The sequence below is a fragment of the Chiloscyllium punctatum genome, chromosome 32 (assembly GCF_047496795.1).
Source record: "Chiloscyllium punctatum isolate Juve2018m chromosome 32, sChiPun1.3, whole genome shotgun sequence".
Classification (NCBI taxonomy): domain Eukaryota; kingdom Metazoa; phylum Chordata; class Chondrichthyes; order Orectolobiformes; family Hemiscylliidae; genus Chiloscyllium; species Chiloscyllium punctatum.
Genome location: NC_092770.1, coordinates 37,223,351 through 37,240,458, shown reverse-complemented (window position 1 = coordinate 37,240,458; position 17,108 = coordinate 37,223,351). Strand labels below are relative to the sequence as shown.

At 38.8% G+C, this 17,108-nt stretch overlaps 1 long non-coding RNA gene across 1 annotated transcript; it reads left to right on the top strand.

Moving 5' to 3' along the window:
* Window positions 1-505: 505 nt before the first annotated feature.
* LOC140457794 (uncharacterized) lies at window positions 506-16,495 on the top strand. Its single transcript, XR_011953362.1, has 3 exons — window positions 506-640; window positions 11,969-12,025; window positions 16,223-16,495. It is a non-coding gene; the product is annotated as an uncharacterized lncRNA (long non-coding RNA).
* Window positions 16,496-17,108: the final 613 nt, after the last annotated feature.

Below are 17,108 nucleotides of genomic sequence, written 5' to 3'. Positions count from 1 at the left end.
ACGACATGGTTGGGGCTGAAAAATGTCTTCAAGCACAAGTGGCATGGAGATTTATCAAAATCCCTGATGCTGATCAGTTTCAATTCATTGTACATACTGAGGGCGTATTTAAGTAAACATGATTCTCAAAGAGGCAGCAATTAATGCAAATGGTGTAAAAGAAATTCAATTTTCTATTCATCTTATTCAAACTGTGCTTAGCAGTTGAACAGGACAGTCAAAACAATTAATTGCTCAGACCTTTTCTCAGTAGCATTGATCTCCAAACAAGGCATCATATGCTTTGGAGGAAAGAACAATTGGCTAGATTTAATTGCTCATAGTCTGAAACGTTTGCTGCATGTATTCTACCAAACAACACTGCTTCACTCATTATTACTGAACTGGAGCACTTACTGAAAATTGACAAGCTGTGAGATGTGCTTTGAGATCATAAATACAACATTCATGATTGGATGCTCAATTAATATAAACAGTCATACGTGTTAAAACAAAGAACCGATTCATTTTGAGTTAAAGATTGTCTGTATTTTGTTCACAATGCAGACCTGTGGAGGTCACATTCAATTTGTATCAGGATTACCTTAACTGACTGTGCTCTGAATGTATTTTTACTAAGGGCAGACCATATTGAATTCAGGTCGGTAAACAATATTGAATTATCAGTTCGGTGCTTCTACTACGTTTCTATTGTCACAGCTGTGGTAGACATTTCTGTCAGTTTAGATCCAGTTTGATTGAAACTTGCTGCCTTTAAACTCATTGAGTCTACAATGTTACAAGTTTTAGCTTTGGAATATATCCTGTAATTGTAAATGCAATTAAAACATATGTTTGCATTAAAAAAAAACAAAAGCAAACTTACTGTTAATTACTGAATAATGCTTCAAAATTAAACAGTGTAATTGGGATGCTCAACCTCTTGACACAAGCCTAGATAAAAAAAAATTGAACTATAAATGATCTACTTATCTATCAAATTTGTAATTTGTTTCAGTTTCACATGAGGTAATTGAAAGAAGAGTTGTGATGTTTTTAATACTATTATCTGTTTGGTATATTGTTATTCTCTTCGGGGAATAGTGGGGTAAGAATACTGATTGTGTTGGGTTAGGTTTGAATCTCATCAACAGCATTTTAACAAATAAGTCTTAAGTCGAACTTGAAACCAAAACTCCTTGCTTAGATGGTGGTGTTCTTGCCTCTGAATATGATCTACTCAGCTGATCATAACAGATTGCGAAAGGACAATTTTAAATGGAACTCTTGAACAAATTATTTCTATTGCTTTATATTGACAGATTTAATATTGCTAGATTTGAGATTTGCATTGATCTCAATGCATTGAACCATATTTTGCAATTGAAGCATATTCTGCAAATTAATACAATCTAATACATTCTTATTGTCTTTTTATCTCCTCTTTGAATTCCTTGATGCTCTTTGTAAAGAGGAGCATACTGAAAGGTCAGAGGTTTGCTATTGCATAACAGGGGATAATTGTATCTATTGGATAGCTTTTCAATAAGCTCTTACCTGTTGTATTAACAGAATGATGAACTGGGAGAACTGCCATTTTTTTCAAAATATTGTTCAAACTTTTGCAAACATAAATGTTATTCTGATGTTTCCTATAAGCATGTTTGCCCAAGAAGGGTCTTTAAACCAAGCACAATTATTTTTATGTCACAGGTTAATCTAGGTAGCTTAAATGCTGTTCATCTGTATTATCTCCAAGACCTGAGGAAAGGTCTTAAACATGAATCATCTGACTTCTCTTTCTCCAGAGACACAGCAGGACTTCTAGTCTTTTAGGTGATTTCAGCTGAAATTATTTTCAATAATACACAATACTCTTCAACAATGACTTATTGATTCTGCCTTCAGAACAAGCCCGATCTGTCATCCCTTCAGTACTAGAAAGCAATAGCATTTAGGCTATAAATTGAACTAGTTTACAATCTAAGTTTGAGCAGAAAACAGGATGCAGGGAAACCTCAGATGTGAAGTTTTGTTTGGTGCTGCACGCTGCAAAGAATTCATTTCTTGTAAGCTGCTATGTATTTAACAAAGAAGATTCTCTGAAAAGGTAACAATTCTTATCAAAAGTACTTGATTTGTACTGTTACACATTTGCATTTCATTTAGTGAAATAAGTCTAAATGAATGGTAGTATTATATAGTTTGTATTGTATAATGTCAAATTGTCTTTATACAATTTATCCATTCTAATGTGTTTATGCTGATTTCAATGTTTTATAGTTATAACCTTTTTATAGTCTGCATTTAGATGTTGGGCTATAGCCAAGATCAGGAATTGCAATATGAATGATACTAAATAGTCCTGTTAGTAAAATAACAATGACTACAAGTCCTTTTTTTTTGCTTTCTACAGCTGTCAGTTGTAGTTAGAGAAAGGGAGGACTGCATATGCTGGAGATCTGAGTGGAAAAGTACAGGAGGTCAGGCAGCATCCAAGGAGCAGGAGAGTTGACATTTTGGGCATAAGCCCTTGTTCGGGAATGGGTTGTAGTTAGTTGCAGTTAGCTTTGTTTAAAATATATACAATAGACCATTTCTGAAACATTATGTAAAAAGCAAACTTTGTACCAATGTAAATGGTCTACCCATTTTCAACCGATATATCATGTGTACAGTAGACCAATTACTTTGCCCATTGTCAATGTGCAATGTTACAATGATAATAACACATTTGGACACTTTTATTAAGATATGGTTTTGTTCAAATCATCAGTGAAGACAGTTTTCATTAATATTTTAACAATTCATTTCTGGAATTAGCCATTGAAATTAGTTCGTTAATGGTGTGCTAATTTTACTTTGATAAAACAGTAGTCTCGATTTACTGATCAAGTATCTGTTGTTCTAATAGTCTTTGGAGAGCTACATATTATGATATTGAGCTGTATGTGAGAGGGTACAGAATTCTCTCCATCTGCCTGGAACCAGTAGCAGCTCTGTGACCCCTCTTAGGGGATGCTCACTGAATTAAAAGCTATACAGACATTTAACCAGAAAAAGCTAGACTCCTTGAGATCAACAACCCTGGAAGCCCACCCACCAAGAGCTGCCAGCCAATCAGAGGCCAGAAATTTCACCACTGCGGCAACGGGTACTGTCAGTACGACACCTACTCCTAGCCTAATTTTGTTGTGGGCTTCCAGGCTACAATATAAGATGGAGATGGAAAAGGTTTCAAAGGGAGTAGACCTGGCTATAAATGTAAGAAAGTGGTCATTTGTACAACCCCTCTTTCTTTCATAATGTTAAATCTCTTGATCAGACATCGGGTGCCTTAGAATGAGGAAATTTGCAGACAATCAAGCACAGGTTTGCATGTCTAACTTACACATGGTGAGCTTCTTTTGCGTGACTGGGTTCAATCCGATGGGATGAGGTTAAGGTCTTTAATTGATGGTGGAGTGAGAAGGATATCCATAGGCTCCCTTGGTCGGTTGATACTTTTGAGATAGGAGATGAACAGATTTGTTTCCAAAGGAGATTTGTCAGTGTTTTTGCTTCCTAGGTCAGTTTCAAGAGCATTTCAATGGTTTCTTAAACTTTTCAATAACTCATTAATTCTGATAGTGGATACTGGAAGAATGGTGTAGAAGATTGTGAAGACAGGTGTACCAGAAGAAATATGGAACTGGTTTGAGGGAATGAAGGTGATATAGAGAGACTAAAGGAGACCTGGGAATATCAAGGCATGAATGAGAGCCAGGTAGACTAACAATATAGAGGACTTGGCTAATGGCCCAGGGAAATGAGCTGGACCTCTAAGCAGCTACAATTGCATCCTCAAGACCCTGAATCACAAAATTATTATGGTGTCACAGTCCCTTTAGCCCATCATGTTTACAACAATTCTGTAAGTATTTTGACAATGTCAAACTCCTGCCCTTTCCTGAGGCTGATATGTTGTTTCTGTTTAAATAATCATCCAAGCCCTTTTGAATACATCAACCAAACCTTCCTTCACCACACGTTAGACAGCGCATTCTAAACCTGAGCCATGTGATGTGTGAAAATGCTTTTGCCACTTTGAGTTTGTGTGTTTAAGCTGTGTGCCGGCTGGTTCTCAATCTTTTTACAACTGGGAACCACTTTGCTCTTTTCTCCTCTGTCCAGACCCCTCATGATTATTTCCTCAACTTTCCCCTCTGCTTCTCCTCTCCTAGGAAAACAGTCCCAACTGCTCCAATCCATTCTTACTGCTGAAGCTTCTCATCCAAGAACCATTCTCCTAAACCTTCCGTTCTGTCTCCAAGGCATTCACATCCTCCTTAAAGGGTGACACCTGAACTGCGCACAACTCCAGCTGAAGTCCAAACAGTGTCTTGCATAGCTTCAACATAATTCCCCTGCTCTTATATTCTTGGCTTTTATCTATGAAGCCGAGATTGTTCGCTTGTTTCATGAACAGTTCTCCACCTGTCATTCCACGCTTAATAATTATGCACAGATACACCCAAGTTTCTCTGCTCCTGCATGTCCTTTAGAGTAGTGCTTTTTATTTTATGCTGTCCTTCTCCATGTTGATGCTAAAATAGATGGGAAAGAAATTTGCAATTGAGAAATAAGTGTGGTGTTAACCATTTGGAGCAGAGTAGAAAGGCAACTCATTATCTAAATTGAGACAAACTTCAGAGTGCTTCAGTGCAGAGGGATCTGGATGTTACTCTGTTTCCTCTTACTCAGCCAATTTTTATGTATCCATATTACTAATGTCGCTTTCATTCCATGACCTAAAACCTTACTCCCATGCCTATTGTGTGGCACTCTATCAGACACTTTTTTGAAGTCCATGCGCATTACTTAACAGCATGACCCTCATCAAACCTCAATGTTAACTCTTCAAAAAGCTCCAGGAAGTGAGATGTGATTTTCCCATCTCAATGAAACAAGAACCCATACTGACTCTTTCAATTTAGCCCCTTTTTTATGTGAGTATTAATTTTATCCCAAATCGTTTGTGCAAGTTACTACACCAAAGTTAAACAGACTGGTCCCTAGTTGGTGGACCTATTGAAACAACCTTCTCAGACTAAGGGCCAATGCTTTCAGCTTTATAGTCGACTGACACCACCCCCAAATCTAGGGATTGTTAAAAGATTGTTAGTCCCTCTGCAATTTCCAACCTGTCATTTGCTTTTGACTTGCATAGGGAGGTGATGGACCCAAAGGTCATATGTCTATATCTCAGAAGTAGAGCATCTTAAAGACGAAAGTGCAGAAGATGTCATGAGTTCAGGCTAAATTGGAAAGTGAGCTGACTGCTTTTCTTCATGCAGAGTAGATGATTCAGTCTCAGTAACATAATGTCAAAGATAGTGAGTGAGCTGAAAGGTAGGGCAGTAGATAGTAGACTTGTAATCCTGACCTCCAGATAATGTTCTCGGGGCTGAGGTTCAGATCCCACCATGTTAGATAGTGATTTTCTAATGACATGATGTTATTTTTGACTGTCATTAAACCTACATTGTTCACTAATGCCCTTTAGGGAAGGAAATCTGTTAATCTCGCCTGGTCTGGCCTATATGTAACTCTAGACCCATACTAATGTGGCTGACTCTTGACTGAAATGTCCAGCAAGTCAGGTACCGACAAAGGCAAATGTAGCCCTCTTGAACCTCCAAGGTCATCCTTACTTGTGCCAAAATTGGAGGAGCTGTATGTCAGACTAGTCCAGCAACAGTCAGATATAGCGATACTCATGGAACTATACCTTGCACACTATCCCCAAAAATACTGTTTTCAACATTGGGTCCAGAGCTAATGAAGTCTCATGGCATCACTGTCAAGGAAGCCTCCTATTGAGGGCAACGTACCGTGCCCTACCAGCTCCAAAAGCTGATGAATCAGTACTCCTCCATGTTGAGTATACTTGGAGGAATCATTTAGGAAACCAAAAACACAGATTGTACTCTGGGTGGGGGACTTCAATTTCCACCACCAATAGAAGCTCTGCAGCAGCACTACTGATCGAGCTGGTCTGGTCCTAAAGGACATAGCTGCTAGACTGGTTCTACTGCAGTTGGTAAGGGGACAAATGAGACAGAAAACCATATTTGACCTCATCCTCACCAATCTGTGTTTGCTGCAGATGTATCTGTCCATAACAGGATCTGTAAGAGTGACCACTGCACAGTCATTGTGGAAGCAAAGTACTGCTTTCACATCGTGTTGCGTGGCATTTTCACTGTGCTAAAGAGGACAGACTTCGAACAGATCTAGAAACTCAGGACTGGGCATCTACAAGGCGCTGTGGGCCATCTGTGTATTCCAATACAATTTACAACCAGCATTTCCTCTTAATTTTCTTAACAGTGCATAGACCTCCAAGACCTGTGTGTGACAGGGACTTCAAGAATAGGTCATCAATGATGTGGTCAGCAAACTAACGCCAATTGCTGCTATCAAAACACATCTGCATGACTTAAACGGAACAATATTTCAGTCTCGTGGTTCAGTATATCCCCCAGTATACCATTCTCATTAATGAAGACTACAGGAGGGTAAACCAGGAGCAGCACCAGACATGTGAAGCTACCAAACTGCATTACTTGTCCTACTACTTGCTAAGGAATGAGTGACAGAGCTAACTGGTTCCACAACCATCTGGTCAGATTTAAGCTCTGCAGTATTTCTGCAGCCAGTCGTGAATGGCAGAGGGTAATTAAACAACTAGCTGGTGGAGGCTTCACAAATACTCCCTTCCTCTGACGGTGGGACCTAGCACATCAGTGCAAAAGATAAGGCTGTAGTATTTTTAACCATCTTCAGCCAGAAGTGCCAAATGGATGATTCATCTCTGCCTTCTCCAGAGATCCTCAGCTATGATCTCTGTAATTTGATTTTTTGCCACATGGATTTTTGAGAGCACACATGTGACGGTGACTTCCAAATCCAGAAGCCAATGTGTCAGCAAGCCAATCGGCATGCATGGGAACTCCACATGCAGCTTGAGGGAACATTGGTCTCCAGCAACATCAATGCCAGTCTTCAGTCAATTCAATTTACTCAACCTGTCATCAAAAAATGGCAAGAGACACTGGATACTACAATGGTTATATGGTCCTAAAAATATTCCAACAATAGTACTGAAGACTTGTGCTTCAGAATTTGCCGCACCCCTAGTCAAGCTGTTCCAGTAATAACGACACTGGCATCTATCTAACAATATGGAAAATTGCCCAGGTAGGTTCTGTGCACTAAAATCACAACCAATCCAACTCAGCCAAGCAGTGCCCTATTAATCTAATCTTCATTATCTGTAAGGTAGTAGAAAGTATCAGCAACAGTACTATTGGGGAGTACCTGTTTATCAATAATATAGTCACTGACATTCCATTTGGGTTCAGCCAGGGGCATTCAGTTCATGACTTCAAAACTCATTACATGCATTTCAATAAATGGTACTACATGAACCCAGATTTGTCTGTTTGGTCACTCTTGGAAGGATACAGTCGGACTTAGCAATCCAATCTGCTTATGATATCTTGCCTGTTCAGGATCTGGATCAGCAGATTGGCAGATGCTGTGTTCAGCCATCTGTTACAAGGGTTCATGCATCTATCATGTGACAAGTAGCTGCAGCATGCTGGGACTGCAATGGTCAGCTCTCTCCTGAAATTTCGCCTTTTGCATTCCTGACCATCTGTGAGATGGTATTGTGCAGCAACAAAAACTCTCCATTCTTAATGCAGCACCAGCTTGACTTTAAAGAGCAGGGTGGCTGCTGGGCTACGACATTATTTGTCTGTAAGGTCCCGCTCGCAACAAGGAATTCTTTCCTCTTCACCTTGGCCTGTTACCTTTATAAATCCAATTTCCTCACAGCTTTGGCAAAGGTTGCTGATAGGTTAGGATGTGTTTGAATAATTTATCAAAATGTTTGTAGCTGATCTTTCCCCATTTTGACATCATCCTTTTAATTATCCTCACTATTTTTTTGTCATCTCAACACATATCTGAGTTTCCACCAAAAGTATTTGAATAATTATGCAATGTGGATAGACCAGAAAGTTGAATGCCATCAGCAGTAGGCATTCAGGCAGGTGTTAAAAGTGAAAATCCAATTAGAGATGATTTACACTTGACAAGAACCTACACACAGCGAGCAAAAGTAATCTACTGTATTCATTACAATAAAACAAATCCTTTCTGGGAGTTACATTTTTAACATGCTAAAACATTCGTTTTAACATAATGGTTTATCTTTAATGAATTTAATACAGGCAATAATAAAAGTATGCATCATTTATGTTTGGAATATCCATAATCTATCTATTGAGCAGCTTGTCAAATATCAAAGTGCTGTTGAACTGGCAAGTTATGATTGGCAGTATTTTGAATTGAATGTTATAAATAAGATTTAAGAACAGCCAATTATGTCCTTTCCACACTCTATTGCCTTTTGGACTTCTGCTACAACATTTTCTGATAATCCCAGTCCTATTTTGGAACTTTACTCCAAGCTTACACAGCAACCTATTAATCAACGCAGCAAATGAAAGCACCTTTTTTCCTAATAGACAAGTTATGACTAGTGCTGGTTGATGATTAAATACCCAAGCCTCCGGTGCAGAGAGCACATTGTACTGCACAGCTGTTGGTTCTGTCAAGGATTCATCAGGCTGCTAAATATAACCAAGGATGGGAAAACAGCACTTTCTAAGCAGTTGAACCCGCTAGACCCTGACTTAAACTGCAAATTTATATAAATGATCATTTCATCTGTATTTTGTTGCAGACAATATTTGTTACAGATTGTAATGGCTTTCTCCTGGCTGTTTAGTTTTTATATAAATTGGGGTTATTTTAATGACTTGAGAAATCAAACCTCTCTGAATCTAGAGTATTGTGTGTCACACTATTCAGTCAACAAACAGAAAATTTAAGAATTTGCTAATGTTTCAGAATCAGTTTTAATTTGTACTTTTCCTCTCTCAAAATACAACATTCAACTGAATAAAAACTGAAAGAACTGCGGATGCTATAAATCTGAAACTAAACTTCCTGAGTTCTGAGGAAGGATCAATTGAGCTGAAACGTTAACTCTCATTTCTCTCCACAGATGCTGCCAGACCTGCTGAGCTTTTCCAGCAATTTCTGTTTCTTTTACTGAACTGAATACATTGCTTTAAGATTGCCTAGAATTTGCAGTCAAAATAATAATGAGGCTAATGCTGCATGTAAGTTTGCTCACTGAGCTGGAAAATTCGTTTTCAGACATTTTGTCACTATAGTCGGTAACATCATCAGTAAGCCTCCGGTGAAGCACTGGTGTTAGTGACTGGCTTTCTATTTATGTGTTTAGGTTTCCTTGGGTTGGTGATATCATTTCCTGTGGTGATGTCATTTCCTGTCCTTTTCCTCAGAGGGTGGTAAATGCAGTCCAAGTTAATGTGTTTGTTGATAGAGTTCTGGTTGGAATGCCATGCTTCTAGGAATTCTCGTGCATGTCTCTGTTCGGCTTGTCCTAAGATGGATGTCTTGTCCCAGCTGAAGTGATGTCTTTCTTCATCTGTATGTAAGGGTATGAGTGAGAGTGAGTTATGTCTTTTTGTGGCTAGTTCATGTTCATGTATCCTGGCAATTAGTTTCCTGCCTGTTTGTCCAATGTAGTGTTTGTTACAGTTCTTGCATGGTATTTTGTAAATGACATTAGTTTTGATTGTTGTCTCTATAGGGTCTTTCAAGTTCGTTAGTTGCTGCTTTAGTGTGTTGGTATGTTAATGGGCTCCCATGATGCCGAGGGGTCTGAGTAGTCTGGCAGTCATTTCCGAGATGTCTTTGATGTAGGGGAGAATGGTGAGGGTTTCTCGATACATTTTGTCTGCTTATTTGGGTTTGTTGCTGAGAAATCTGTGGACTGTGTTCATTGGGTACCCGTTCTTTTTGAATACACTGCACTGGTGATTTTCCTCTGCTCTTTGTAGTTCCTCTGTGCTGCAGTGTGTGGTGGCTCATTGAAATAACATTCTAATGCAGGTAACACCAGTGCTTCACTGGAGGCTCACTGAAGATGTTACCTATATGGTGATGAAACATCTGAAAATGAACCTTTCAGCTCAGCAAGCAAACTTACATCTAGAACCTGGACTACAAATCTTCTTAAAACTTGATAACACCGATAGGATAATGCTATTTTCTGCTATGTTGCATACAAATGTTTGAGCAACCTTAGGCGAGAGCACAGTGAAACGTGGATTTTTAAAAGTTGCTGCCCAATATTGGCCATGTCGACAAATGTGTGGGGGGCGGTGCTGGAATGAATTTTAGGAAACAAATTGGACAAGTGATAAATGTGTCTGTGGGGGAGCACTTTGAAGACAGTGACCACAAATCAATAGGATTTAAAATAATGATGGAGTAAAGTAATAATAATGAAAGATTAACCAGAAATAATGGCTCTGAATTGGGGAGGAAGAGTGGGAATGGCTGATTTATTACTGTGATAAGACAGGATACAACCAATGTGGGATGGGAATACCTTTTTGCAGTAAAATGAACATCAGAGAACTGGGAGAAAGTGAGGACTGCAGATGCTGAAGATCAGAGCTGAAAAATGTGTTGCTGGAAAAGCACAGCAGGTCAGGCAGCATCCAAGGATCAGGAGAATTGACGTTTCAGGCATAAGCCCTTCTTCAGGAATGAAGAAGGGCTCATGCCCGAAACGTCGATTCTCCTGCTCCTTTGATGCTGCCTGACCTGCTGCGCTTTTCCAGCAACACCTCAGAGAACTGGGAGTCAATCAGAAGGGCAATTAGTGAATACAGAGCTAACAAGTTCCTGTAAAGGTTAAGGATGACATAAACCAATCCAGAGAGTACAAGATATCAAGGGCCATGGAGGATTGAATGAGAGAAAAGGAACTAGTTGGCAGATACTGAGGGCTCACAACAATGGATGCCCTAAAGGACTGCAGCAGTTCAAGAAAGTAGCTCACCACCACCACCTTCTCAAGAGCAACTAGGGATGAGTGATAAATGCTGGCTAGTCAGCGACACACATGTCTCAAAGCTAAATCATTTTTTAAAAGTACAGGAGATGCAGCGGGGTTAATTAAATCAGGAGAGCAAAGAGGGAATGTAAACAATCATTGGGGGTAGCATTAAAGAAAATTCAAAAGCATTTTATAAGCATATTAGGGGCAAGAGAATAATCAGGGAAAGAGCAACAAAGTGGCAACTTTATGATCCAGAGGACATAGTTGAGGTTTTAAATGAGCACTTTGCATCCATATTTATGATAGAGAAGGATGAGTAGATTTCCAAGAGTATGGAAACAGGCCTTTTGGCCCAACAAGTCCACACCAACTCTCCAAAGAGTAATCCTCTCAGCCCCACGCCCCTATATTTGCCACTGACTAATGCCCCTAACACTATGGGCAATTTAGCATGGCTAATTCACTTGGCCTGTACATCTTTGGATGGTGGGAGGAAACTGGATCAAACCCAGGCACGGGGAGATGTGCAAACCCCACACAGACAGTTGCCCGAGGTCGGAATCGAACCCGGATCCCTGGTGCTGTGAGGCAGCAGTGAAAATTACTGAGCCACCATGCCACCCCATGATTTGGGTATAGAAATCAGGGAGATGGATTGTGTTATACTTGAACAAATTAACAGTGAGAGTGTGAAGGTATTAGCAGTTTTAGTGGGTTTAACAGTGGCTACATCCTCCAGCTGAGTTGAGATGGATCCAAGACTGGGAGAAAGTAAGGACTGCAGATGCTGGAGATCAGAGCTGAAAAATGTATTGCTTCAGGGAAGAAGGGCTTATGCCCGAAACATCGATTTTCCTGCTCCTTGGATGCTGCCTGATCTGCTGCGCTTTTCCAGCAACACATTTTTCAGCATGTATCCAAGACTGCTGAGGGAGCCAGGGATGGAGATTTCAGAGGCTGGGACACTAATTTATATATTCTTTCTGATCACAGGAGGGCTGCCAGAGGACTGGAACACTACTAATGTGGTGCCATCATTCAAGAATGGAGGTAGGAATAAACTACAAGCTAGTGAGTCTAACATCAGTGGGAGGGAAATGATTGGATATCATGATTACCTCCTCCCCTCTTTCACCAAACTCCCTGTTTCCTCTATTTTCCCCACTTTCCCATTCTCATTTAACTTCTTACTTTCTTAATTATAATTTTAGATGGATGGCACAAATAAGAGCAAATATTGTATTAGAATATGTATGTATATTGTGATGTAAGGTATGTTTTATATATGCCTATATATAATTATAGATTTTGGATTTTGAACTAGCCACGTGTCCGATTTAGTCTCTCTATGTGAAGAGATTAAATGATTAACTTGCAGACATTTCTGCAGTCAGATTTTTTTTTAAATGAATATGATCAAGAGAGTTCCTGGAGTGCTAATGGGAATTTGTTTGCATTGAGAGAGTTTTATGTGCAAACAGATTAAATATTGAAGATTTATTAGGTTGCTTTCAGTTAGAAGACCTGAAATTGATTTATTTTACTTAGAGTAACCACCCATTGCTTAGAAATGTTTTTGTTTTTAGTTGGCAGAAGTTGGATATCTGAAAGTTTCTTTTGGAGAGAGGAAAACGAAAAGTTAGATTACTTTTTTATAAGCATTTAGTTCTAAAATTCCAAGCCACTTGGTTAGAATACCAAGTGGTTATTTGAACATGAAAATGAATAAGTTCAGTTGTAGGAATACTCAAGGCAAAGGCTATCAGACTCTAAATATTGGATATTAAAAACAATAGTTATGTCAAACTCTATAAATGTGAACTCTCTGGTGTTTTGGGGACTGTAAAGGTTTGCTGTTTGGATAGATAGAATATTATAGTTTTACTGTTCATTTCAAAATTTTTCAAGTTGTGTTTTATGTGAAGGGATTGGGTTATTCTATTTTATCTTGGTTTCTTTTCAGATAGAGCTTGTGTTTTATTGTTAAAACCAGACCTGCAGCAATGTGTGTTTATTATTCATTGAAATATCACCTCATTAAATAAAATAAAAATATTTTTCAAGCCAGATTTCAGATCTGGCTTATCCAGTAATAACATCAGCTGAGATCGTAATAAATTATATATAGAACAAAATAGGTTTGATGTTTTGCTTATGGGTTGGGTGTGCAGAGCTGGGGGAGTTCTTGACACCACAAACCAAGCTTTTAAGATTGCTATGGATGGGGGTTGTGGGGAGGATTAAGGCAGTCAACTCTAGAAAAACCGGCTGTTAGGTTTGGAGCTGTGCTGGATGGGGAACCTGGCTTGGGAATCTAGCACCATTTTTAAAAAATGTCCTTTCAGTTCTCAGCATCCTATACACTGTACTGTCCATGCCCTATCCATGTGAGCTCATGCTCCCCACCCAATATCTCCTCAGACCTGCTGTGTCAACCTTTGCCCCTCCACACTTTGTTCTTGCACATGCTATTCCCATTCACCTCGTATCCATCATTGGCAGACATTGGGACTCATGTAAGGGCTTATTGTAGCCTTAATTACACTTAAAAGCACTCATTTTATATAAATCCATTTACTACATTTACAGTCCTTCAACTAATTAAATCATCATATCAACAAGTTCAAAGTCTCTTATGCACTGGAATTCATAGTCCCACATCAGAGTCTATAACCACTTGTGGCTGTCAATCAAAATGCAATGACAAGAACCCGACTGTGATACTGATGGCTGTCAAATCAGTCTTGCAGAAGAAATTCAATAATTGAGATTCTTAAGTTTTTGTCTGCAGGCAGTGTGGAGTCGCAAGATTTTGTTTAACACTCTGGATGTTTCTTCAATTTTTAAAATTTATTCACGGGACAAGACAAGGGCATCTCTAGCTAGGCCAGTACTTATTGCCCATCCCTAATTATCCAGAGGGCAGTTAAGAGTCAATCACAATGCTGTGGATCTGGGTCACATTTAGGCCAGACCAGGTAAGGATGGCAGTTCTTTCCCTAAAGAACATTAGTAAACCAGATGGGTTCAAATTGGGGTGGCACGGTGGCTCAGTGGCTCAGTGGTTTGCACTGCTGCCTCACAGCACCAGGGATCCGGGTTCGATTCCCACCTCGGGCAACTGTCTGTGTGGGGTTTGCACATCTCCCCGTGCCTGGGTTTGATCCAGTTTCCTCCCACCATCCAAAGATGTACAGGCCAAGTAAATTAGCCATGCTAAATTGCCCATAGTGTTAGGTAGTCAGTGGTAAATATAGGGGAGTGGGGCTGTGTGGATTACTCTTGTGGACAGCACGGTGGCATAGTAGTTAGTACTGCTGCCTCGCAGCGCCAGAGACCTGGTTCAATTCCCGCCTCAGGCGACTCTCTGTGTGGAGTTTGCACATTCTCCCCATGTCTGCGTGGGTTTCCTCTGGGTGCTCCGGTTTCCTCCCACAATCCAAAAATGTACAGGTTAGATGAATTGGCCATGCTAAATTGCCCGTAGTGTTAGGTGAAGGGGTACCTATGGGAGAATGGGTCTGGGTGGGTTACGCTTCGGCGGGTCGGTGTGGACTTGTTAGGCCGAAGGGCCTGCTTCCACACTGTAGGGAATCTAATCTAATCTAAATTCCACAATCTGCTATGGCAGGATTCAAACTCAGGAATCCAGAACATTTACCTGGGTCTCTGGATTAACAGTCCAATGATAATACCATGAGGTCATCACCTCCTCCATAGGCAAATCCTTTTAACTACCTTCAATTTGAGAGCTAATTTTGACAGGTCTACTTGACACTTCTGATTGTTTTAATGGTCTGTTGACTGCTCCAATTAACTCCATAGTAAATAATTTATGCATTTTTATGCACGTGCCTATTTTTAACAGTTCTAAAGATCACCTGACCTACCCCAAAAGGCATCCAAAAGGACACCTGACCTTCCCTAATAATGTTTAGAGACCAAATCCAAGCTCATGTGCAGATGTCACCCATTGCCCTACATTCTCAAACTTTTGCCTGCAGTTATTGCGTAGCTTTTGGAAGAGCAGGGTATCTCCACAGCAATTTTCAAATTTATGTGTCTAACAATAACTGCTCAGCCACTCAACTTTGCTGGCCATTTACAAACAACTAACAGTGACATTCTTGAACACCATTATTTCCACAACAAGTCAACTCTCTGTTGTGTAGGATCCTGTGCAGTAAACATCATTGATATTTAGCTGAAGGCTGCATAATTGGTAAAGACTGATCAGCAGCTGGTTACTGATAAATCAAGAAAATGTGAAGCGTAAGTAGCGAAAATTACTGTTCATTATTTATGTCACAATAAATTCTGACATGAATAACACATAATGAAAATCTTCCGCAGTGTAATTAAATGCACAAAGGAAGATCATAAGTTAAATGCATTTATATGAATGAAAAGATTGTTAAAAGCACATTGATACAATTTAAATACAGTCATGGAAAATATTAAAAATCAAATCATGGTTAAATGGTTGTGAGAAGACTGTGGGGAAAATATTTGACCACTGTTATCTCCTCTTTTATTTAATATCCAAAATACATTGTCCAGCTTCTGTTTATTGTGAACATTACTATTTGACAAACCAGTAATTGACTTCTGAACTATGGCTTTTGTTTACTGACTCTGGTTTAGTAAAAATAAAGCAGTTTTTTTTTGATGTTGAATTTGAAGTGATTCTGCTGTTCGCAAGTATTGAGTAAAACGCTAAGATTATTTTCTGCAGGAATCCAACAAAAATATTGTGTAAGGATTAAAGGGTCATCCTGCAACAGAAATGTTTTTGTCTGCTTTTCCTGGCCAAAGCATTGCCACCTCTGATTGTTTCTTAAAAACATATTAACTCACCGTTCAAATCTCTTTTTCCTTAGTAAACATTTTTCAATGGACTTATCTCCAAAGCATCGTATTTTAACAAAGAGCTGAGGGTAATGATTATGTAGAATATCATAAACATTACTTATATATTGCGGAAATGTCAAAGGAGCAGACATCTCAATGGTGATAATAGAAGCTCACTTTAAAAAGTCCAGAAAGATTTGAAAGTCTGTATTACATTTAATTCTTTGGGATATGAAATACCCTCCAGGCTTCATAATGTTAAAAGAATCTGCTCACTGAGGGTATTTGATAGATAACAATATCATGTGGAAGTTCTGCTGCTTTCAGAAGAGAAGTCATTAGCATGCTGTTTGGGAATTAATGTGACACTTGGCTTTGTGTTTCCCATATCAACAGAGGTGCCGTATAGAGATGGTGAGAGGGCAAGAGGATCCTTCACCCCTGCAACTTTTGGGATTTGGCAAAAGAAAATAGTTCACTAAAGCATTTTATTCATTTTCAGGCCATCTTGCAGAATTGGATGAGCAGTCTTATCTTTAAACATCCTTCTGAAAACTTTTTAAAAATTGAGTAGCTTTCCCACTATGCCAGTTAAACTTAATTAATACAAATTATTCCCAATGTGTTTACCAGAAATAAATGTTGCTGCAAAGTTTTAAAAATTGTTAAAGCATGTTGACATCTATATTAAATTTATGATAAATCATTTGAATTCCGTATATTATGCCTTTGGATTCATTATAAACTGCAAGTTATTCATTAATATGTTATTGTTGGCAAGTAGCAAATTAATATTTCCTGAGATTTATCCATATTAAAATAATTGGCTGATTTAAGACTCAGATATGTTGTATTTATTGTTTGCAATAAACTGTAACTGATTTCATGGAAATTTAACTTAGATTTGAATATGGTGAATAGATTACAACAATGTGGAAAGTAATCTTTTTTGCCTTTTTTTTACTAATTCACTCTATTTAATTAAAGATGTCTTAGACTCATATCTGCATTAACGTCTTGTCAAAACAAGAATGTGAAATCTTATCTAAAGGCCATAAAGTTTCATATTTTGCATTGGGTGACAATTATAAGGAACACTAATAAAGAGCAACAGTGTAAAATTATTGTTCAATTTACATTTGGATTTCTTGTGATGGTCTAGTGCATTTTAAAAATGGTCTGATTGTACTCTAATATTAACATTTATTAAATTAACAAAATAAATTGCCCCCAGAATGATCAACTTCAATCTTCATTATTTTCTTTATCCTGCTGATATAGC